Consider the following 26575-nt stretch of genomic DNA (forward strand, 5'->3'; position numbering starts at 1 on the left):
TCCCTTTTCCCAAAAGCAATGATGCCTCCTGCAGGAGGCGGGGAGCCGGCAAGGACCACGGGGCATTAGGACTCCCCTCGTGGTCCTCAACAGTGAGGCCATGCCCCTGTGAATGGGGTCCCCCCACGCGGCCCCCCCTCCCGTAATAAAAATACATTTTTTTTAAAGGGACAATGCCCCGGGGATAGGGTCCCCGGGGCCAATAATGGCCTTTAAAGGGATTTTGTTTTTTTAAATATGAGGCAATGCCCCGGGGAATAGGATCCCCAGGGTCAAAATCGGCCTTGGGAGGGGGGGGCCGTCCCGTTTTTTTAATAAACAGAAATATAAAATATTTCAGGCACTGTGGGATGGGGTTCCCTGGGCCCACAAAATATTAAGAGAAGGGGGGCCACACAACCCCCATTCTAACAATAAAAACGAAAAGAGAAGCCAGCATCTCCCGGTGGCCCTGACCCCTCCCTACACCACTCTGCAGGTGTGCCTCCTGGTGCATTGTAGGTTGAGGGATTAAGTCCCCTAGATTCTTAATGGTCCTTAAGGGCCAACTAGCCCACCAGGTACCTCCAGTAAGCCCCACACAGTGGGAATTCTGGGAGGTGGTCCTAGACCATGCCCCTTTTTACACCACTCTGCAAATGCGCCTCTTGGCCATGGCTGGCGGGGCGATGAGGTCGTCAGCAATTCCACTATCTGGGGCTTACTGGAGGTGTCAGGTAGGCTAGTCGGCTCCCAAGGACCCCCAGCAGCAAAGGGGACTTTAATACCCATCCAAGAGCACGCCAGGGAGCACATTTGCAGATTGGTGGGCAAAGGGGCGTTGCCTGGTTTGAGAACATACCAATGCTGCTGTGTGGGACTTGGGGCCAACTACCCCTCCTGTTACCTCCAGTAAGTCCCGCACAGTGGTACTGCAAAGATGTCTTTGGAGACCACGCCCCTCTTTCTCCACCATTCTGCAAACGCACCTCCTGGCACACTACGGGTTGGGGGATGAAGTCCACTTTACTCCTGAGGGACTTTGGGGGCTAATGACATCATCCACTGATGACATCATCCACTTAATATGTAATGCACCTCATCACAGCCTAATATAACCTTTCATACACCCACCCTATAATACAGACCATTCTCGAAACCATAGACACACCAATACCAGTTAGTAAACACCCACTCACTAATTCATAGGTCTACACACACATCCACTCACTCACCCATACAGTCACTCATACACTCAGTCACTCATCAATACAGCCACTGATATATGCACTCATACACCCATACAGACACTCACATACCGCCACTCACCCACAGAGATACTCACACATCTTGTCAGTCACCCAAAGACTCAATCACACTGCCATTTACTCACCTATTCAGTTATACACACAATGCCTCCCTTATTCATACAGATACTAACAAATACTCTCTTATACAATCACTGACACTAGCACACATTCATCCATACAGCCACTCTCACAATCACTCACTCTCACATATATGCATCAAAGTTAGGAATTGCGATTCCTATATTGCGATTTTTAAGAAATTGCAATTTAGGAATCGCAATTCCTTATGCATGAAGGAATCGCAAAAATATGTGCAATTCCTACATATTCCTTATTTGCGACTCGCAAATTGCAAATCTCAAATAAGGAATTGCTTCCCATTCATTCCTATGGGCCTAGAGGCCCATAGGAATCAATGGGAATTGCTTGCGCAATTTGCGACTACCATATAGATACTCACAAATTGTGCATTCAATTTAAGGGTGCAAGGATGCCAAAAGGACACCCTGATGCACCCCTGAAATTGCAATGTCAACACATGTTGCACACAAACATGCCTCAATGGCATGTATGTGTACAACATAGAACTTTGAAAAATTCACTTTTCTGCGTTATTCTAACTCCTCGCAAATTACCATCAACTTTTAGTTGATGTGATGGTAATTTATGTTTCTTAGTTGCGAAATCGCACATTTTTTGTTGTTGTTGCATTGCATTTAGGTAATCTCAATTTGAGATTTCCTAAGTGCAATCGCAAATTTAGCGATTACCTAAACAGCGAGTATTTCATTTGGGTTGAAGCAAAAATAGTGGTCTCAAAGGGGCAGATTGTGCGAATCTGCCCCTTTGCAACACTAGTTTCAATGATGCATGTGGCCCATAGTCATATACTCCAACACTCACATATACTTCCTTTCACCTATGTAGTTACTCATCCATATACCTCTGAGACATCCATTTACTCACCAACACAGGAATACGCACACTCACACACTCATACAGCCACTCACAGATGCACTCATGAACCCATATACCCACTGAATCACCCACCCACACATGCATGCATGCAGGGAGTCGCACACCCCCCACCCACACACATGCTGAGGCACACATACAGGTACTCAGACAGCAAATCATGTAGATACTCATGTAGCTACTCACCAACCCATACAGCCACTTATACACCAACTGACAGACTGATAGACATTCACACAGATTAGTCATTCACCCTTGCATTCACTAAGACACGTTTAACCACTCACTTATACAGTCAGTCACACACCCACTAAATCATCCATTCAGATACTCATACACCCACCAATTCTTCAATACACCTTGGTGTACATATAACCTTCTTAGAGCCACATGCATCATTGAAAATAGCGGTTGCAAAGGAGCAGATGTGCACAATCTGCCCCTTTGCCACCGTTATTTTTGCCTTTGGGATGCATCAGCCCAAATGCAATAATCGCTATTTAAGTAATCGCTAAATTTGCAATTTCTTAGATTGCGATTGCATTTAGGGAATCTCAAATTGTGATTTCACAATTAAGAAACGCAAATTACCATCAACTCAAAGTCGATGGCAATTTGCGAGAACTTAGAAAATGTACAAAAGTGCATTTTTCAAAGTTCTATGTTGCACTAATGCATGCCCTTGGGGCATGTTTGTGTGCAACATGTGTTGACATTGCAATTTCAGGGGTGCATCAGGGTGTCCTTTTGGCATCCTTGCACCCTTGAGATTGCATGTGCAATTTGCGAGTACCTGTATGGTACACCCAAATTACGCATGCAATTCCCATTGATTCCTATGGGTCTCTAGCTCATAGGAATGAATGGGAAGCAATTCCTTATCAATGCAAATTACCATCAACTCAAAGTTGATGGCAATTTGCGAGAACTTAGAAAATGTACAAAAGTGCATTTTTCAAAGTTCTATGTTGCACACATACATGCCCTTGGGGCATGTTTGTGTGCAACATGTGTTGACATTGCAATTTCAGGGGTGTATCAGGGTGTCCTTTTGGCATCCTTGCACCCTTGAGATTGCATGTGCAATTTGCGAGTACCTGTATGGTACTCCCAAATTACGCATGCAATTCCCATTGATTCCTATGGGTCTCTAGCCCATAGGAATGAATGGGAAGCAATTCCTTATTTGCGAATCGCAATTAAGGAATACGTAGGAATTGCAATTTTTTTTGCGATTTCTACATGCATAAGGAATTGCGATTCCTAAATTGTGATTTTTGTTAAAAATCGCAACTTAGCAATCGCAATTCCTAACTTTGATGCATGTGGCCCTTAAACTTAAAAAAAAAACACTCAGTCACTGGATGATGTCATGAGTGATTTCATCAGTGATGTAATTTGAGGAGTCATCAGTGATATCATCAGTGATGTCACTGACTGTGTCATGAGTGATAATATATGTGACGTCATGAGCAGTGCATTGTGGAGCACGAGTTTTAGTTAGCTCATCTGACTATAATGGCCAAATTTCTCTGGTTTTGTGCGAGTATAATGTCAGACTAACTATAATGTCCCTGAAACCTATGGTTTTGTTCAGTGAAAAAAAATATATATATTAAACTCACAGTCCTGACTGCAAGAAGTTTTTCCAGCAAACACACAGGAACGGACCACCACGCAGTAAGGTTTTCTTGAGTGCTCTATATTACACAAACAGCAACATGACGCGTTTCGACCGGGTTTCCCCAGTCTTGATCACATGACATGTCGAGACCAATCGTGATTTTATATACAATTGCACAACAATGAACTCCGCCAAGTTTGTTCATAGAGCTAAACAACAGACTTTTGATGTAAATAGCTGACATGAATCCTATATTTAAATGCAATATCCATTAAAAAAACTATTCCCACAGGGGAATCGTTCTTTTTATATTTGTAATTATTAACTACAGGATAAATCTCATTCAAATCACAATGTATGTTCAAAATACATATCAGTAATAGAGGACAAGTGCCCATTTTAATAATTAGCATCTGAGTATTACCAATATATTGAACAAAATTCACTTGTGTCTGTTGAAATATTAATAGTGCAAAATTCTGTGTCCTAAACCTGGACAAAAAGTGCATAATAACACACTAGTGCAAAAATGATTATATATAAGTGACTTACTAATTCATAAAAAATTGTATTAATTAATAGAAAAGGTGATATATATATATATATATATATATATATATGTGTATATATCTCTCTGGAGTAATTGTGCTGATTATTAAATATGCACTTGCACTTCAATTTGGTGTGTTCCTGATTTGATTTCCTAATGGATGTTCTTCAAGAGGTCCTTGCCAGACGATCTCCGCTCGCTCGTGATTTGCGGGCTTGGAACAGTTTATAGATATAGATATATAGATACATATACATATATGTGTGTATGCGTGTATATATATATGTTTTCCTATTAATTGTGTGTATGAGGTATGAAAATGTTCAAAGTTCACTGATTTAACTATCTTGCTTTTTCTGTGGTATATGTGGAATTGAGTGATGTGTTGAAACTTAGTCTTATGAGGGTTTCCTATAAAGAGGTTCTTGGTCATCCATTTTTGCAGTCTCTCCAAATACAGTAGCAGCTCGCATAGGGCGTGCTGTGGGGCGGTGAGGCGGGGCAGGTTGGGGGTAGCAATCACGGACATACGACGGAACAGAGGAAAGTAATTATTACGTTCCTCCGTTCCATCCTATGCCCGTGTTTGCTACCCCACCACCCTTCATCTCCCTCGCCCCACTGCCACCTACGTTAAACATAAAGGGGCCGATTACGGTGGCATTCAGAAAGGCTCTGAATGGGATTCAGATTTGGAGAATCCGATTTGAAACCTATGATTCTGACCGAATTGGATACATTTCTGAACAACCGATTACGATGCAAGGAAATTGTTCGGGCTGTCCGAATCATTTCCGATTGGAATTCGGACAGGCCGAGTCGTTCGGAGCCTAATCCTACAACTCTATGGACACTGTTTCTGACCGAATGATTACGATGTACGAATCTGACAGCTGTTCAGAATCGGGTTGTCCGACACAAAATTGCTGTCGGAATCTGAATTTTTGGGGGCCCGTCACAAGCCCCCCTTCACCCATAGGCTTCTGGTTTGGGCCAGTGGAGGTACTCATGGGACCCCTCTTTATAGCCATACACGGTGTGACAGGCACCATAGGGTGCAACAGAATTAATTCAACCACTGTTTTTGATATTTTTTTGAAACAACTTTTTTTAAGAATAACTTTATTAGTGTTATGGTTACAAGAAACATATACCACATACTGTCATTTCTGGATACCATCGTAGGTACATTAGGAAGATCACAGCATAAAGTCCACAGCATAAAGTCCACAGCATTAAGTCCACAGTATCAAACTCATAAGGAGACAGTCTCAAACAGTTTATAACAAAGTGCCAAGCCCAAAATGAACCTACCACTTGCTCCAGATCTTTGTGTGCTTTGTTGGGCAGTCCCTAGCTTTACTTGGTGTGTGCCAGTCTCTGGAGGGTTAGACAGGAACAGTAGAACGTTGTCTGCATATAAAGCGATATGGACATCATGGCCTGGGTCCTATGTCCAGCCCTGAACCTGGGTATCACAGTGAATAAGCAGTGCTAGGGGATCAATGGCAAGGACAAAAGAGTAGGGAGGATAGGAGGAAATCCTGCCTTGTATCCTGGACAATAGGCAAGACGTCTGAGACCACACCGTTAATTTGTACTTGCACAGTCGGATTGTAATAAAGCTATTTGACATAGCCACAGAAATGGGGACCAAGTCCTGCCCTCTGTAGGACCTGAGACATAAAGGTCCAGTCCACCGTGTCAAATGTTTATTGAATATCTATCAGCAGTAGCTTCATGGACGGTGTCAATAGATGTTGGCGCCCCAAGGCAACATACCGCCACCTGAAGAAATGCCTCTAGCCTGCATAAAGTCAAACTGGTCTGGGTGTATTAAGGTGGTCAGAACTGTTTTCATTCAAGTAGCTAGTATCATGGCACAGAGTTGAATTTCCCTATTAACGAATGAGATGGGCCAGCAGGCCGCACAGGCGTTGGGTGGAGGTTTTGACTTTGAAATGACCTCAATGGTGGCCCTATCAAGTTCCTGCGAAAAATGGCCTATTTTAGCAGCTTCTATGTATGTCTATGTAAAGTGCAAGCAGATGCGGGGAGAGGCTATCTCTATATGCACTATAGATTTAAGGAGGGTAGCCATCATGGCCAGCTGTTTTCCTAGTTGCCAGTTCGGAGATGGCAGTGGTTATCTCTACTCAACTCTAATTGGCTGCTCTAAGTCATGTCTCTCAGCCCGTGACACTCTAGGTAATGGAATGTCCTCCAACGGGGAGACCTGTTCGGCATCTGGTCTCAGAACTGTTGTGTACAGTTTATGGTATTAATCTCCAAATGCATGGACTATGGCTGGGATGGAGTGAAGGGGCATGCCCTCTGCCTCCAACACCGCTGAGATCAGACAAGAGGTTAGGAGCCTGGTTTCCAGTCAGCAGAGCAGCTTGGCATTTTTGTCTCCCCACTCATATATTCTCTATCGATATGTGCTGAATCTTGGCATGGGCAACTGTGAGCTGGTGGGAATCCTCGTCTTGTGGGTCATCAGGAAGTTGTGTCCCCAGCAGCAGGGCTTGACCCTCTAATTAAGCCACAAGCTAGACCCAGTCTATTTCTTTCGACTGGAGAATTTGTTTGCAATGTCCTCTAATGGTAGCTTTGCAGGCCGCCCACTCCACTGTTTCCTGATTGGTTTGAAAATGTGATGTCAGCTTTTCGGAGGTTACTCAAGAGTAATTTTTGTCTTTAAGATGTCTTGCATTAAGGCACCACATAGGTCGCTGGGTAGGAGCCCTGAAGCCTAGATGGAGTAGCACAGGGGAGTGATAAGAAATTCCTCTGGGAAGAATTTGTATCTCTGACATGTGCAAACAGTCATTGACCGATATGAGTATAAAATCCATGCATACATGAGAGTGATGGGCTGCTGAGGTGTGTGTGTGTGTGTGTGTATTGTTTTTGTCAGGATGCCATACTCTCCTTATGTCGCATAGATCAAGGGCATCCACCACAGCTGCACAGTTGACAGGAACTTCCACACCTGTGTCTAGATGGGTTCCTGTAGAATCAGCACGAAGGTCCAGCACAGCATTGAAGTCCCCTTCCACACTGCACCAGGATGAGATTTGTGAGACTGTGAAGAATTGGCTCACTAGCCAATGGGGTGTGTAGATGCATACCAGATAAGGCCTTGCCCCGCCACTCTACCATCAAGGGAAAGTTATCGGCCCTGAACATCAGGGAGAACTCGGTTAATCACCATGGAGAAGGAGCGGTAAAGTAGAATTACCAACCTCTGGGAGCCCTGTGCAAAGTCAGCGTGGAAGGCTCTATCATATCCTTGATGGAGAAAGAAGGCGCAGTGGGTACCCAGCATGTGTGACGCTTGAAACATCAGAAATTGCGGGGAGGAAGTGATGAACATAGAGCAGGACTGTGGACAGTTTGATATGGTCTAACAGTCCAAGATGAGATTTGGAAGTCTGTGAGGGTCGGCATGGTAGATAAATTAAAGCCAGTAAGGTGGGTGCCAACTGTGTGGCACTGGGGAAAGAGCCCGTCATTGTCTTTGCTATGTGTGCCTATACAGAGAACTCGCTGCATGTGTTAGTGTGGCATAGTTGCAATCATAAAACAACAAATACAAACAGAATCCAGAAACAGTAAAACAATATGAACTCTGCCAATATGCCCCAACCCATACTTCTACCCCAGGAGCATCTTTTGCTCTTCAAACTGTAACATAATCTCAAACCATTATGTAATTTACTCAAGGATCTCAGACTAGCTATCGTCTACTGTAAGATTGAAGTGTAATGTTGGTTCAAGCTGATCTTCCCAACTTAACAGACAGCGGGGTTAACCCCACTAGGGCTGCAGTATGCTAATGATCCCCCACATCAACGCAAGCAGACCGTAAGAGGTAGAACTTTCCAGAGGGCGCGGTATGGGTCAATGATTTGAGGGGTGTGAGGACAGTTTGCAATGCCTGGAGCAGAGCTTTTGACTGTGGTGCAGATGTATCCAAACCCGAGTGTGCATAATATGCGTGAGAGCAGATTCGGGTCTTCTGTTTCTGTCAGTCAGTCATAGGTTTCCTCTGTGGGAGCGCTCTCACAGAGGATAGGGGAGACCAATCCGGATGATGTATCTGCCTTTTTTCAGTGAGCCATTCCCACGCAGCTTCCTTGGTGTCAAGCAAAATAATTTTGCTCTCAAAGAACACTTTCAGATGTGTGGGGAACAAAAGCATGTATGACAAATTCATAGCCTTCAGTTTTTGTTTAACCTTCGCATATGACCTCCGATTAGCCTGCACTGCTCTAGTGTAGTCTGGAACCACCAATATTTAAAAATTTTCATAGTGCAGTGCTTTTAGTTGTCAGGCCTCACAAAGGGTGGAGTCTCTATCTCAAATGTTTGGAATGCAAGCGATAATGAGCCTGTGTGCGTCCTGAGTGTCAGTGCTCTATGCGCCCATTCCACCACTAACCAGGTGGACAGTTTGTCCATAAGCATCTAGGATCTGTGGCACTTTTCTAAGAACTCAGTAGAGTTTGGTATCTGCAAACCAACAGGGAACCTATGATTGTTGCGACAAGATCGGTTTCGAGGTCCTCTGCCTGATCCCGCAGTTCCACAGTTTTGGACATAAGGCAAGTTGTAGATGTCATCTGCCATTGTTGATATTCGTCCTTCACCCTCTGCAATTCTGCCAGCGACATTGCGTAGGTCTTGGTGCAAGAGTGCCGCATTGACATAAACCTCCACAATCTTAGTTTATACCGTTGCTTGGGATGTATGGATGGTTTGTAGGATAGTTAAGCGGACTGGTGTCATTGGGAAGGTGGGTTTCCCGATGTCCCTCCCATGCCCGGGAACCACCCACAGACTGGTTCTGAACGTGTTCGTTCAGGTTTGTGAAGAGTGTATTTGATGAGTCGTGTTGTTCCCCATGACTCTGGCAGTGGTGATAACGAGGAAGTCTTAACAGGGGCGCCCGGTCCACTTTCCCATCAAGATAAGGCAGCACAGGCAGCCGGGGCACCCATGTGACCAGCAGGAATGTCAAAGGTTGTATGTGCGTAATCAGGGAAGTAGAATGGGGTCTGCCATCAGGCTCATCACCAGTTCAGGCCAGTCGTCCCGGTATCCTGTTGTTAGCGAACCCCTGCCTCACCCTGCATCTCCAATTTTCCCTATTGGAACTAGTCAGTCAATGCACCCTCATGTTTCTTACCCATGGCGGTGTGGTCAGGCGGTGGTGGTTAATTGTGGGTAGAGGAGAGGGGAAGGTGAGGTGAGGATTGAGGTGAAGTAGTAGTCCTGACAGCCTCAAGTCTTACGGCCAGTAGGAGCCCCACTACCTTGAGGCCCCAGGTAGCAAAACTGGTGCAGACCACACCCCAGTGTCTCCTGACCCAACGGGCCATGACCAGGAGCACTGATGGTGTCAGATAGGTGCATTGAAGGTCCAGGTCACCTCAATGGGCCCACCAGGCTGCCGGCCCACACCTGGGTCAGCAATGTGTCCCACCTCACTGCTTCTGCTACGAGTCCTCTATCTGCCCCAGCGTGAAGCAGCCCAGTAATCTGAGGCCTCAAGGAGGAAAAACTGAGTGTGGGTGGCAGAGCACAGTCTTCCAGAAGCTCCCTGTCATGCCCTCTCACCTCAAAACACCACCCTATCTCACCAGGCCCAGCAGCTGAACCGACGTGCTTTCCTCAGCCAGCAGGAAGGCAGGAACAGCAGGTATTGCACCCTGCAACACTGTGCAGAGCCTCTCTGTGGCAGAATTCATCAGCCCGGAAGTGGGAAGGCCCCGAACAGTAGAACTCTCAGCAGCCTCAAAGCACCAAAAGGACAGTCTTCTTAGATGCAGCCGGCACTCATTCTGGAACTGATCCGTCACTCGGCCACCTTGGGGATAACCACAGACCCTAATAACCTTGACCACAACCCTCCCCCCATCCCACTCTGACCTCCAATGAAAGGAAAGTGTCCAGGAAGAACTTGATATAGGTGGCTTAAAGCGGCGAATGACGGAGGCGGTCCGGAGCACTCTTAGAGTCCTGACACTTGAAGTAATGCCATAAAGCCAATTCCATGGTGTAATAATATTAACCTTTAGAAATTTAGTCTGCCTTGACTGCAATACCCCCCCCAGTGCTTCCTCACTTGAGTAGGCGTGAAACTGCACCCAGAGCACAAATATTAGTTTGTGCCCTTTGGCAGGATGGCCTGGGTAAGTGATCAGCTTATCTCATGAAGGTCCGTTGAGAGGCTCCAGGAACTTCATTAATCTGAAAAGGACTAGGGTGATAACTGCCCTTTTATAGTAAAGTAAGACCTGGGTAAGAGGTGCCTTTTGATCCCAAGGTATACTGTATCCAAACTACCTCTATCCCAAAGCAGAGGGAAGCTGTCCCAGAACCAGTTTGATGTAGTTAGGTAGAAGGGGATTGCTCATTAACATGGACACACCATTGGGTGGGCCAACATCCCCTCCAGGGACAGAAAAGGCCTGCCACATCACGTTTCCCTGAAAATGACACACTGTGGGATAGTTTACAGTATGGTAAACAGGATGTGCTGTAAATGGAAATCTTTTGCCTATAGGTCAGGGAGTCATCTCCACCCTCTGCCTAGTAGATTGCTTAAAAATTGCACCTCATCCCCAGCTCCTCTGAACTACTCTTGACCTGTGGAAATATTGGGTGGTGAATACGATGTAAATGAATGTTATGATATGTGCAGGCCCAAGAATGGCAATATCAGTAAATGCAATGTGAATGTATGACACAGTCTGTGCCCACATACCCTCTACAATGCCTGTCAATGCAATGTCAATGTATATCGTAACTTGTGCCCACACAGCAGCTCGGACATCAGCAATAATGATTCAAATGTATGTCATAATCCATGCTTGTACGATAATAATATTGTTGTCAATAAAAACAATGTCAATGTACGTATAGACCAAAGCAAATATACCTTTGACAGCACCAGCAAGAACAATGTGGACAACTGTATGCACAATGTTGGTAATGTTGATTAAAAAACAGTGTCTGCCATATTATTCTTAGGAGTTCCAATGAACTCACATCATTGCTGTTGGATTCACCCAAGGTGACCTCCTCCTCCCCCGAGTCAGGTATACGTGGTCAGGCAGGTCCTGCGACCCATGCCCACTCTTATCGAGTAACAAGTAACAGGTGGGGTCCCATGTAAATTACAGGCAAACACGCACCCAGGAAAAACCCTGATCAATTCCACAGATAGACAGCTGCACCACAAACAAGTCCAAGGTGATTGGCCCCAATAAAACCCGTTTGGCCAAAGGTTTGCGCTCCCCAGTACACCACAAGCTAAATACCGCATGTAGATAGGTAAATACAAGCAGACAGGGTATGACATTCACACCATAAGTAGCGATCATGAGCTCCTCACACCAGACATGTGGACAAAAATACACTGGCCCACATTAGCTCTCTCCGAGGTCGAGAGCTACCTGTATCCTTCTCAGAAACGCAAATGTGATTGATTTATGATAAGATGCTCTTTTGGAATGTAGAGAGCATTTAATTGTACCTCATGAACATTATAAATTGAGGGCCAACATTTTTATATCGAGAGATTTTGAGCAGACGCATTCTGTCCTGCCTCTCTAGCCACCAGCGTTTGATTAAATCAACTTGTTCCTGTTTTGCCAAACGCCTCTTGTCTTTTCATTTATTTAAGGTAAATTCATATCCGAGCAACAGAAGAATAGAAGAAGCCTGCTGTCTGTGACATGAGAGGAGACCTGAAGGGCTAAACCTGCTCTCACTTGTGCCCAAAACTTGATGTTGCAGACACTCTCATTCTACTGCCACTTCTGCCATCTCGTGGTCTGCACCTTGAGATTCAGAATTTGTCCGGCAGTCCAAAACTTCTCAGGTGAATGCACAGTCCTCCTCAATGGTGATGCACTCTATTTGTGTCATGCTCGGATCTGCCTGGCCCAGACGTCTCTTTTCGCTGTGACAATGCAGATAGGCCAGAAGGAGGGCCTTACCAGCACCATACTTTGGGTCTTCTCCTATCAGAGCAGGTAACACCTATGCCTCTGGTCCTCCCACTGTAGATGATATCCACCTCCTACCCTTTGCACTTTTCTTGGACCCCCATACCCTCCACTTAGCGAGAATACACCCATAAATCAATATTTTCAGGTCACTCTGGGCAGCCAACCTCCGAGCTCTTCTCTTGCTTGGGAGAGCTTACTGTTAAGTATGCAGTCCATGGGTAAGAAGAGACACACAACTACCTTCCTCTGGACAACTAACCTCCTCCACTCTATAGAGACCATAGCCATTGGGTGGTCAGACTGACCCAGCCCAATGATGTTCCTTACCTTACAAACCTCTCCCTGCAGGTACTGTTCTTGGGAGACCAGGCTACTGCCCAATAGGGTCCAGCTAGCACAGGTATCCCACAGAACAGTGATATGGAACCCATTCACGATTACCATCTGGAAGTACTATCGGGAATTCTCCTGGATCACCAGCTGACCTTTAAGGTGAACATCCCAAAAAAGGGACACAAGAGCATGCTCTACACTAGCCTCCTCTATAGAGTTGACACTGGTTAGTGCCTTCCTGGGGCATGAGATATCTCCCTTCCTATCCCACTTTCCTGCTTCCCTGAAGTGAGTTAGGGCTCTCTTCCTATGACAGACGTTTAGGGCTTTATAGGGTTCTCATCTTTTAATAACATGTTGGGGTCTGAATTAACTTGCTTGTGATCAACTACTGGTACCTTCTTTGACACTCTTGGGCTGAGCCAGAGGTCAGGCTCTTTTGCAAGCTCCCTGGAGAGAGGGCCTGGAATCTATTAGGTGCTGGTACAACTCTGTTCTTGTATGAACAAATTAGACAGTTAAGGATAATCATTTACTTTCCTGCCTGTGAGAAATTGGGCTGTTGGTGAAATCTTACTCAAGCAACAGCCACAATCCTTGTTAGAGTAGACTACAAAAAATCATTAAATTAACCTTTGCTTAACCCTCGGATAGCTTGGCACAAAAGCAGTTAGGCTTACCTTAGGGGCAATGTGTAAACAATGTATGCAGCACTTAAACAGTAAAGTAAAAGCTTACCAATTTAGGAAAATAGAGTAAAAATGTATTAAATTATTTGACAACAGAACAACAAAATCCAGTCAGTAGAACTGAAGATATGTGATTTTAAAGGTTTCAGGTGAGTTTAGTGCCAAAAAGCACAAAGCGCCACTGAAGGTCGTGAGAGACTGGCTGAAAGTCACAGGTTCAGCCTAACTGCAATGGAGAACAGACTGGATATAGGGACCAGGTTAATCCAGCTGAAAGAATTACCTTCTAAAGTCCAGCACAAAGCTTCCAGTTCATGGTAGGGAAGTCTGTGAGGAGCACGGAGAGGGACATGGATGGTTATCGCTGTATTATTAAGAGCAGGCCGGTCATTGCAGACAGTCACTGCTGTAGCGCTAAGATTCTGTTGAGTTGTCGCAGCTGATCACTGCTGCAGATTCGTCATCTTGGGTCCCGTGGGCTATCAATGCTGTAGCGCGAGGTCCAGATCTTGCTTTGTGGGTCGTCGCCCGCAGTTGCTGAGGCGTGATTAATAGGGTTCACAGGAAGTCGGCACAGTCAGCAAGAACATGGCACAATCGGGCCTGTTTGCAGTCTCGAGAGCCCAACATTTCTCAATTTAAACTTTTTGATCGCACTCTGATGCCAGCCAAGTGTCCAGAACCTGAAGAGGCACCTCTTGGGGATCAGGAACTCATGCTTGCAGAGGCCATCAAAGCTCACAAAATTTCAGTTACAGATCAAGTCGTAGGTGCAGGCAGCAGGTCAGCTGGGCAGATGCATGGAGGTCTCTGGAGTTTTCTATGTCCCTATAGCTCAGCATAGGAGGCCAGTCAGATGACCCTTGGAATCTCTCAACCTGGGATGAAGGGAACAAGTCCATCTTCCTTCTCAGTAAGCAGGTCAGGCCTTAAACAGCAGGGAAGCCGGGCATACTTCTGTAATATTCAGGGTCCAGGATTGTATGGAAGAGAGGGTCTGCCGGCCCATTTATACACCTGGTACCCAATTCGAAGTAGAAGAAGCTTTTGAAGATTTTCCCTTACTGAGGTTCCTGGAACTACTTGCTTCCCTGCCCTGGTCCCAGTCTGCATGAGGACACATTAGGCTAATGTGAAGTCCTTTGTGCATGAGATGGGACTTTGCCTTTGAAGTGAAAGTGTGATAGGTGAAACCTACCCCCACCATCAAGCCAAGATTACCCATCCTGACAACACCTGGACCCTCTATTGTGATGCTGTCTGAGAGGGATGCACAAAGGGCAACTACACCTAGTCCTCTGACCCAGGAACAGGCTACAGGCACCTAATGGTTAGGACAAGAAAATGTCAATTTTCTAAAAGTGGATTTTTCAGAATTGTGACTTAAATTATGAGTTTACCATTAAAGAGGGGTTTAAATTAAAATCTTGCAGACACCAGACATGAAATTTCTACCTGCTCCCACACAAACGTTATCACTTATTAAACGTAATAACATAACCCTATGTTATCTCATGGGAGAGGTATGCCTTGCAGTAGTGAAAAGTAAACGTTCACATTTATAAATACAGTGCACTCTATCCTAAGGGTTGTTGAGGGCCTAACCTAGGGGTGACTTAAATGTATTAAAAAGGAAGGTTTAGGACTGGCAATAGGTTTATTTTTCCAGGTCAAAATGGCAGCTTAAAACAGCACACAGGCTCAAATGGCAAATCTGAGACATGTTTAAAAAAGATACTTAAGTGGGTGGCACAATTAGTGCTGAAGTCCACCAGTAGCATTTAATTTACAGGCCCTGGGCACATGTAATACAACTTTACCAGCACCTACAAGTGAATTAAATATGCCAAGTGTAAGCCAGTTTTACCATTTTTATAGGAGACAGCATAAGCACTTTAGCACTGGCTAGCATTAGAAAAGTGCACAGAGTCCTAAAGCAATCAAAAATGAATTTAGTAAAATAAGAGAGGTGAAGGCAAAAGGTTTGGCGAGACCCTGCAGAGAGGGCTAAGTCCAACACTGTCCTTGTCTTTTGGGATGTTAACCCAATGTTTACCTCTCCTAGATCTTCTTCTCCTCTAAGGTCAAGTTCAACTTTCTCTCCTTCTGCTTTGCTAAATTCTTATTTTAATGAGGGAAGAAATAAGATACCTTTCAGCCAGCTCTGATGGGGCCAAACTCTGAGAGGAAACATAGCTCCCTGCCCTGAAAAACAAAGAGAATGCCACTACTTAGAAATAACCCATCCTCTGGAGCCGCCTCAACTTCATCCTCATTTTCCTCTTTAACTACATCCTCCTTCTCTTCTGAGCTGTACTGCAGTTGACGGATTTCTTCCCAACCTCTGAGGGCAATCTAGTAATCCTCATTCTTGGATTTTGTGCTCAACTTCAGCCCTCACTGTTGGACATACTCCTCCACTCCGCCATGCTAAGGTTTTCCGCATTAGCTAGACCCACCTCCATGTTCCTAAAGACTTAAGATGCAAAAAGTGAATAAAAGAATAAAGTTAGAAAACAACACAAAATTGATGGAATGAAAACCAAAAACCAAAAAAGAGATTTTTAATTTCAACCTAAATAACTGCTTGGGGGCTGATTCCGATCCTGGAAAAACCGGGTACGAATCGTCGGACGGAGCGTTTTCTCCGTCCGACTCGTACCCGGGAAAAATACCTTACAAACATGCAAGTACGATTCATACGGAAACACCATTTCCGTACGAATCGTAAAAAAAAACGACCGGCTAAAATATACCCGCAATTCCGATCCGGGACACCGCGTACGCGACATTCGCACGGAGTCAGGCAGCGTTTTACGGACCAGCAAGTACGATTCGTACCCACAGCACTTCGCACGGCAATATTTTTACGGGACCCAAAAAGTGCCGGAAAAGCTAAGTACGCCACGATGCATGGCGAAAAGGGGGCCTGGTATGCACCATACCCCCATCCCTACACGACCGCACCGTACCCCCAGCTCCCCCCATGTCCGCGCCGTACCCCAGCACCCCCCCATGTCTGTGCCGTACCCCCACGCCCGTATGTACGGAGCGTACCCCCACCCCACACAGTATGTACGGAGCGTACCCCCACCCCGTATGTACGGAGCGTACCCCCACCCCCGTATGTACGGTGCGTACCCCTCATATGTACGGTGTGCACCCCCACCCCCTGTATGTACGGTGTGTACCCCTCGTATGTACGGTGCGTAACCCCACTCCCCCCGTATGTACGGAGCGTACCCCCACCCCACCCCGTAGCTACGCACTGGAGGTACGCACCGTACATACGGAGGGGGTGGGGGTACGCACCGTACATACAGGGGGTGGGGGTACGCTCCGTGCCTGGGGTGGCTGGGGGTACGGCACGTACATGGGGGGGGCTGGGGGTACGGCGCATACATGGGGGGGCTGGGGTACGGCGCGTACATGGGGGGCTGGGGGTACGGCGTGTACTTGGGGGGGTGGGCTGGGGGGGTGTTCGGCGCGTATGCGGGCACATGTTTGGACATCTCCATGGTTGCTATGGGAGTTCGCTCCGCATGGTGTTTTTTCCATACGGTTGTGCATTCGGACGGACGGGACGGATCGTACTTGCGCGCTCGGACTTCATTTTCCCAATTCGTACGTAAAAATGTCCGGGGACATGTCGGACACTTTTTCCGACCCGAGGACGTGTCGGGGAATTTTCCCAATGCGATTCGTATGGATTTTTTTACATGCAAATCGTACTTGCCAGTTTGTACGGGACTTGTACGATTCGTACGTAAAACTATCCGGATACGATTCGTACGGGGAATATTTTTAACGGATCGGAATCGGCACCTTGGTATTCTATATTACAACTTCTAGGTCACACCATTAAACATCAATGAAAGAAAGTAGATTATTATTTGACCTTGGTGGCTGTCTACCTTAAGAAATAAAGACATTAAATTGACAGAGAGCACCCCAAAGTCACTAAATTAATGAATCAATAAATTAATTCATGTTAATAACCTCGACCCCTTAGTAGCTCTGAAACAGAGCAACAGACTTAACTTAAGGCAATATGTAGACTATGTATGCAGTAACAAGACAGTAATAAAGTCAAAACAGCCAAAAAAAACAATAAAAATCCAAAACAAAATACAAAAAAATTGTAATAAGCAAAGTAACAAAAATCTAATATGGGGAACTGGAGATAATGATTTCTAAAAGTTTTTAATACAAATAATGTCAAAAAGCACTAAGCACCAAAGATAGTTTATGGAAGTCATAGACCAGAATCTAGATGTGATTTCAGGCCAGCCGCGGTGGAGAGATATTGGATACTTGAAGCAGGTTGATCCCAGCCAAAGATTTGACCTTCTGACTTTGTATGTTTTTATGTAGCGCAAACCCTTTTGGTGGGGCAGACCTAAAGCTTCATTCGGTGAAAGTGCACCAAAATCCAGCACCTTTTCTTCTAGGTCAGCCTGACATCTGCTGAGGTCTTGAAAATCCACACATTTTCTAAGTCTCCACTTTTTAGGATTTCTGAAGCAACTCCTCTGGGTCATATCTAAGGCTCTCATCACCTCAAGGACTGCACTTAAAGACCAGGACTCACTCCAGCAGAGTCTTCCATCAAGGTCCAGTCCAGGACCAGCTGGCACTATTCAATGTGTCACTCAGTAAAATGGCACCTTGCAGCTTATTGTTTCTCCATAACCATGTAAGAATTCAGTCAACTGATCCCTGCAGTTCTGGACACAAGAGGAAGAAGGTCCAGTCCTTGAGGGCTCCTCTCAGATAACAGGTGCAGTCCTCTTCTGATTTTCCGGCAGGTCCACAAAGTGTTTTAAGGAGGGTGCTTTGGTTTGCCACATTTATTGTTGGAACAAGCTAGTGACTCCTGATTAATCCTTAGCCAAGGGGCTAAACATCCCAGGGGCAACCGTACCTACTTTTGCAGCAGTTGCTGTTTGTACTACTGCAAACAATGCCACAGTGCACCTTGTTCCTAACATTAAGGATGGAGAACCCCTTTCTCCCTTGTTCAGAGCCTGTGTGACCACACAGAGAGTGACTGAAGAAATGAGCAGTCCATTGCTCTGTGGTCACTCATAACTGGTACTGCAAGTAGCTCCCCTCCCAATGGGTTAGGTGCCAGACTGACTGGTGAACAAAGGGTTGCCTTCTCCAAGTCTCACGATATATTTACTTGTGAAAGGGCAGAAGTATTTACAAGTTAATGCAGTTCCTAGGTCTGCCCTAACTGGTCTTCCAGCAAGGGGAAGATACAAACCTCCCTATACCCTAGCCATTGCTTTTGCCATGGGAGTAGTTTTTGCACATCATTTTGGCCAAACTCTGGGCAGGCTGTCAGTAAGCTAATGCTAATTAGTCTACCAGAATTGAGGAAGGTAAAAGGTAACTTTTCCTAAATATATGAAGAAAATCTAACTATGCAATTAAATTGGATTTTAATAAATGCTAAAAATGGTCCTTCAGTGACTTTTGCAGCCTTTTTCTTATCGGAAAGTTTATAATCTGTACTTTTACATTTTCTAGGATTCAGCTGCAGTCCTGTCTGTGAAAATAGCTTAGGAGCATAATCACTGGAAGAAAATGCCAATTTTAATTTTGCACATGTTCCACTTTTAAATATCAGGTACCAAACCTTGTGGAGAACAAGGTGTATTTAGAGGTGACATTACTATTTAAAAGCAGGGTTTCCTACCTGTCAAAAAGAGTTATTTCGATTCATATTTTTTAATTGTTTTTGTAAAGAATAATAATAGAGTATATCAATAACTCATGTTAACGACGAGTCGAAACATAAACATACAGAGATTAATGTGGATTAGGAGAACATGGCAATAATGCAATAAGGAATAGCATACAATATCATAAACATCCCTAGGAAAAAGAAAAGAAGGGGAAATAAAGTAGAGTGGGAATATAAAACATCCGATGTATACTGTACTGTTAGCTTGTCATGTTATCAATTGCTTTATAACCAGCATGTTCTATGACGCATAATACGTATGTCGTAAACCTCTTGATTTTAATTTTATTTCTTTATTAGGACAATATTTTCACTAGCTTGATGTTACTCCAAGCTCAAATCTTTTTCAGGACATATATACGTAGGATATTGTTAAAGATGTATTTTCTTTCTTTTAAAAAGGATCATTTTTACAGGTTTGATAGCAGATGTTAGACTGCTGCAGTCAGGCTACAAATGGTAGGCCTTAAGCCATATTTTACAAGCCCACTCAGTTGATGTCACAATAGGTGCTGCAATCTACAGGTGGTTTTTAACTTCCAGACCGTAGGAACATTTTCTATACCATATACTATAGCAAGTTATAAGCAAGTTAAATAAATCATTATGGTTGAGCCAATTAACCATGTTTAAAGGGGTAGCACAGGCCCTTTACTCCTGTTTAGAAGGGGTAACAGTGCACATAGTTCTATGTAAAGACCCTCGGTCTAGGTCCACTCTCTCCCCGCAGCTCTGCTGTGCCGTTTCTTGCCTCCAGACCCCGACCTCCTCCTCAGGAGGTCTGAGGCTGCTGCCCGCTCCTGCGCCCACTCCCCGCCCCAACTGGGACCAGACTGCCTGCAACCACCGTAACCTTTCTCAGCCGTTTTTTTTCCAAATTTTTCCCTGTTTTGCTGTAATTCCACCACGGTTTAATGTTCTTGTGCCTGCCTGTTCCTTTCGCCTTTCGCCGCTGCTGCCCCTGTGGCCCCTCCCCCCCCAGAATTCCCCCTGGGAATTCCCCTCCCGGATTTCTCCCCCGGGAATTCCCCCCCAGGATTCCCTCGCTACCGCCTCCCAGCCTCTCCTCCCTCCCAGCTCCCCTACTTAATGGCGGCTGCTGGGCGGTCGCGCAGCGGGCACACCAATGGCGTGACGAAGGCTCGCCGAAGGCAAACCCGTCCGCACCCATCCAAGACCCGATCGTGGCCAGCACCAGGAACCAGGAACCATGGACCTCCCACTACCCATCACTACGCACCACAACCCTCCTCGTACTCAACCCTGGAAGACTTAGAGAATGCCAACAGGCCTCGCCAAATACAACCCATGGCCAGTTCTCCTGCCTCCACTGCCACCAAACCCTCACCGCCACCCTGGCCTCCAACACCGCCGACGCCAGCACCGGCGACACCCTAAAATGCATCCTCCTCAATGTGCGCTCCGTACACAAACACGCCATGGAAATCTGGAACTTACTCGATTCTCTCTCGCCCGAGTTCCCCTTCTTCACAGAGACCTGGACCAACACATCCTCCGCCCCGACATCAGCACCACCATCCCAGATGGATACAGGATCCAGAGAAAAGACTATCCAGGAGGGGGCCTCACCATCTCCCAAAAGAGCACCCTCCACCTCACTTCCTCCAGCGAAACTTTCCCCTCCGCTAAACACCTGCCCTTCCAGATCCAGACCCCCCCCAAAGCAACACTCCGAGGAACCCTCATCTACAGACCCCCCAGTCCTGAACACCCTTTGCCACCACCATCACTGACTTTATCGCACCCCACGCAATTGCATCAACAAACTACATACTCATTGGAGACCTGAACTTCCACCTCGACAACCCCTGCGACCCCAACTCAACTATCCTTTGTGACAACCTCGTCAGCATCGGCTTAAACAACTCATCAACACTCCAACCCACAGAGCAGGACACACCCTAAACCCCATCTTCCCGGCAGGGAACAGCGTCCAATTCAGCCACACAACACAGCCACCATGGACCGACCACCACTGCGTACACTTCGCCATCAACAAACCCAAGGCACCCAAACCAGCCCCACACCCACCGAGAAGGAACTGAAGCAAGGTTACCGACGAGAAACTTAACTCCACCCTCACCCGACACAACCACACCTGGGCACCCAACACCAATGAAGCAGCCAGAGAACTCCACACCTGGATCTCCGACTGCATAGACGAGCTCGCCCCGCTACGCAACCCCGACAGACAACGCCCCAGGAAAGCCGTACGGTTCACCACTGCTCTCCACGATGCCAGACGCACCTGCAGACACCTGGAGAAGAACTGGAGAAACACCAAGACAACCGAAAATCAAACCACCTACAAGGATGCCATGACGGACTACCACAACCAGATCAGAGCCACCTAGAGGAACTTCATCCAAAACACAATCCTGGCCACCTCCACCAACTCCAAGGAACTTTTCAGTGTCATTCAAGAATTCACCTACCCACACAGCGAACCCACAGACATCACCCCATCCCAAGACCTCTGCAACAAGCTTGGAACCTATTTCCACCTCAGATCAAAAACCTCTACGACAACTTCATCGACCATCCACCATCCACCAGGCGCCACAGACGGCCCCCCGCCCCCCAGAAATACCAGCCAGCCCACCATCTCCAACTGGACACCAATCAAGGCCGAAGACACTGCCTCGACCATGAAAAGCAACCCCTCAGGTAGGCACTAAAGCTCAGATGGCAGGGTGTATGGTATACAAAAGTAGGACATGTATATTTCATATTTTTTATGTCATAGCAGTGACATCCTCCCTTCAACCTCCCAAGTTGTTTTTTCACTGTAGCAAGTTCAGCTCTCCCATAGATTAATACTGAGATAATTTATTACAATCAATAGGTGATAGTTTCAGTTTGGGAGCAGCTAGAGAAATACTTATTCTACTTATTTGTATTGCAATTTAAAATCCTAATGGTAAAGTTGTATTTTAACTTACTATTTAAAAAAATACGACTTCTAGAAATTTGGCTAAATTAAATATGCATTTCTGTCCTGGGTCACATGACTGTTTATGGCTCTTCTGTGGTGTGATGTGTATTCCCTCCAGACAGGGGACAAAGGGTCCTTGGGTGTGGAGAAGGGCATTCCTCTCCTGAGCAAGATGGCCTGGGAGGCTGTTTCCAGCACTTTCCTGAGCTTCAAAGGGTAGCCAGAGTACTGTATCCAGCCCATTACTGACATCAGAAGATGCCTGCCCTGTCACTGGCAAATGCATCTCACACCTGGGCGTGTTTGCCTGTTGGTTCTCTAGCCAGGCTGGAGCCAGACTCAGGGGATAGGGTAAAACTGACCACAACCAGTTTAGGATTGGAAAAGGGGTGTGCCCCACATACAGGCTCACACTGTGGATAACACATGGCACCCTCAGAAGCTGAAATCAGATCAATCCTAAACCTGAGAGTATTCAGAAGAAGGGTTACCCTGTTGTCTGAAGAAAGAAGACTGGACCCCCTTGCCTTGAACCCTGGACCCTAGCAGGCCAAGGTTCAGTGGCTGAACTGTTAGAGTTACAAAAACACAACAAGCTTCCAGAGACCTCTTCTGCTTTCTATCTGGGCATGCCCAACTGGATCTGACCTGGTCCCCTCTGCTGGTCTATGTGGGCATAAGCCCTGTCCCCCAAGTGCTGTCGTCCATGCCCTGAACACATGGCTGGAGTCAGACCGTATTGCTGCCTGCTCAACTTAAGGTTTCACCAGATCCGATGCAGCGCAGACTGATGCAGGACCTCACACTTATACCGCAGCACCACTGAGCTCCTGATCACAGCTTCACCGGATCTGACTCAGTAACAGTGCAGGATGATACAGGCCTTCACATCTCGACAGGGCACAGCTCCTGAGTGGTGGCTTCACCAAATTCGATGCAGAGCCATGCATCACAGGACCATGCAGCTCGTGATCATTGACTCAACAGACCCAACACATCACAGAGGCTCACATTTCTCTCGCTGCATTAAGGACAAAAGATTCAACCTGCAACGGGCCGCACTTGTTCCCGTACCCGACCAATTCTCCATTGCGGTCACCCTGAACCTGTGACTTTGTCTCTGTCCAGCATGAATAGATAACACAGTTGGCATTTTACCCCTTTTGGCACTATTTTTACCTTAAACTGTAAAAACTCATATGCTCTGGTTCTACTGATTGGATTTTTGTTGTTTCTGTTTCATTTTATTTATCTAAATTAGTTTGGGATTAATCTTGTATTGTGTTTACACTTTATTAGTGTTTGAGTGCTGGTTAAATACTCTACGTATTGCTTCTAGGTTAAGTCGGGCTGCTTTTATTTCAAATGTCCAGAGGGTTAAGCAGTACAGGGTCATTTTGTGACTTTTGTGGTTAACCCTGTCAAGATCTGTGGTTATTCTTTGAAGAAGCTACATCAACAAATAATACAATTTCTTATAGCTATACCGAGTTGGGCTGAAATCCAAAAATGCAAGCCTTCCAATTAGCTGAGAGACATTTTTGGAGCAAGCGCTCTGACTGGCTGGCCACAACATCAACAGGAGTACTGCTGCAGCCTTTACAGAAGGGGAAAGAGGAAATACCATGATTCCCTAGCCCTTGTGGGGAGAAGGCGGGCCCAAAGGGACCCTCCCGGGACAAAATTAATACCACTCCGTTCATTGCAAAAGCCTCTCTGCACCAGGCCGTATGCTGCGGGGGTGTTGGCCACCCATGTGGATTGGACACTTGACAAAGTTTGTGCATGGCAGGGGGTAGCCATAGCTAGGTATAGTAATAAAATCTTACTTTATGTTTAACAAATCTAGTAATTCACTGAAAAAGCAAAGTTAAAATTGACATTATAGTAGTTATGGTAATAATATCTTGCTTTACATTATGCACTGCTCATGACCTCACATATTACATCACTCATGACATGTTCTATGAAATCGTTGATAACACCACTGTTGACATCTGAAATTACATCATTGATAACATCACTGTGTACAGCTATTTCATGATGCATTTGTGTCGTTTATACTATATGATATTGGACTCTGCCCTTTCTGTAGAGGTCACCTCCACACATTTTGTCTTCACCCGCCTGTTTTCTGAACCTTTTTTTTGTTGTTGGCTGTTAAGCCTTTACACACTTTACCGCTGCTAACCAGTACTTGTGGTCTCTCCTTTATTCATGGTGAAATTGACTTGCTCCGAATTGGCACATTACATTTACTTGTAGGTCTCTAGTAAAGTGGAACTTAAGGATCCACCAACCATATGGCAGGACCGTTTTAAATGACTGTGTTTGTTTCATTGACAGCTTTTTTCACTGATGATGGCTAGAGCCAGAAACGCATCTGCGGATATTTTATAGCCGACACACACTCCGTGAGTGCACCGGACCTTGGGAGTACCATGAACTCCTTCCTTTTTATATTTTTATCAAAATCAGTATATGTAGAGTGTAAAAACTAAGAACATTTTGAATCTGTGCATACCTATACAATCTATAGCTACCTTCACAACATTATTGATGCAGATATTTTTGCTGCAATATTTTTGCCACAATACTTTTGTAGCACAATATTTTTGTGGTCAATATTCTGACATACAGAAGTCAAATGACAGTGTGGTGCTTTAAAGGTTCTAAGAAAAACTTAGAGCCAATGATTGATTGGAGGAACGATTCATCCTATCTCATTTGCAGGAAATGAATTCCACACAAATTGTATAAGCAAGGGAATTATCTGACAACTCTATATTTAAGGATATTTGCTACAGGTTTGATTGTTGCTCAGTTAGTCTGCCCAAACCCATCACTGGTCTTTTTCCCTCATTGTTTGTTTTTCACAAACTTTGTAAGGATGAGGAAATCTATTTTTGCATGCTTTTGCTCTTTTCAGTTCGAGAAGCCTGGCCTGTCAATCATCAGAGGCAATTACCTCCTCAAGGAGAATCATTATGAACATCTTCAAATTTAAACCTTTTGCTCAGCATGTCAGAAAAGCTGACAATTAATATTTGTATTTCAGCTTCAGGGCTATTATGAAGTCACTTGGTATGTAGATTAAACGTGGCCTTGGGGATCCTTCAAAAGGTGCTGTTTTACAAGTTATGGCCACGGGATTGTTATAAGAATTGGTATGCATACCTGCAGCCTCAAAGTGAAATTTTAATGTTGAGAAATTTGTAATGCGCATGAAGAATGTACTTAAAAGAAACAAGGTCAACCGCACACAGAAACAGGCTTAGAAGAGGCTTAGTCCAGTGAATGACCCTTTGCAACACTCCTGAAATCCTAACAGCTCTGAGGTGAAAAAACACGAGGAGCTTTACCCTTAAGCCAGGGTACGAGGTTAACCACTGCTACGTAAATGAGTTTTTATAAGAAACATTGAAGTGACATTTGTCTGATTGGGATATTCTGAGAATCTGGCGTGGTACTGGCTCTCATGTACCAAACTTGACCACCCCTAGTATAAATGAACCTCGGAAAAGCTCTTTACCAAAACAGTGAATTATAAATTCTCCCTTGTAGATGTTGCCCGTGTATAGTACTTTTACTCTTCTCTTCTGCTGCTAAGTGCCTGATTTAGAGTTAAGTTGTAACTGTGGGCCATATGTACGACGTCACAATTGGAAAATCGGCCAGTTTGCGACCATTAATAAAGTTTGTAGCATGTACTAAACTTATTTAACCTGTTACCAACTCGCTAAATAGATTTTGCGATTTGCAAATAGGAAGGGATGTGCCAAAGGCGTCCCTTCCTAATAGCGAAATGCAGGGGGATGTAAAATTGTTTAGCAACCGCAAATGAGGTCGCAAAACAATCGTGTTTACCACCAATTTCAAATTGGTGGGAAGCCAGTTGCAAATGGGAAGAGGTCCCAGAAATCCCCTTCCACTGCCTGCTCTTAAAAAATTTAACTGAAACATTTATTTTTTATTTTTTTAAATGCATCTTTAAGGAAGATGGGCTGCATTTGAAAAAAAAAGACTGCTTTATTGAAAAAGCAATCACATGCATGGTGTTCTGCTAATCCCAGCATGCCAACATCCCTGTGACTGCCGCCCATTCCCAATGGGTCACAAACTGTGACCTGCTTCATGAATATTGATGAGGCAGGTCATTTGCGACCCCTTAGGGAATCGCAAAATGTGTCTGAGACACGTTAGTACATTTCCATTTGCGACTCGCAAATTAAGAGTGACCAGAATTAAATGGTCGTACAGGTGCTCTGAAACTTTTCTGTATATGGAGAAAGTGCCACATACTTTGTTGGATAATTCTCTTACAATGAAGATTTCAGTTTCAGAATTACCTATTTAATAATAGCCCTAGAACACATGTAATTC

At 45.2% G+C, this 26575-nt stretch overlaps 1 long non-coding RNA gene across 1 annotated transcript in view; it reads left to right on the forward strand.

Moving 5' to 3' along the window:
• Positions 1-26575, forward strand: part of LOC146809915 (uncharacterized) — a 132496-nt gene that overhangs the window by 15341 nt on the left and 90580 nt on the right. The window contains exon 2 of the long non-coding RNA XR_014965595.1: positions 12135-12332. This is a non-coding gene — a long non-coding RNA (uncharacterized LOC146809915). The remainder of the gene's footprint in view (positions 1-12134; positions 12333-26575) is intronic.

The sequence above is a fragment of the Triturus cristatus genome, chromosome 7 (assembly GCF_964204655.1).
Source record: "Triturus cristatus chromosome 7, aTriCri1.1, whole genome shotgun sequence".
Taxonomy (NCBI): Eukaryota; Metazoa; Chordata; class Amphibia; order Caudata; family Salamandridae; genus Triturus; species Triturus cristatus.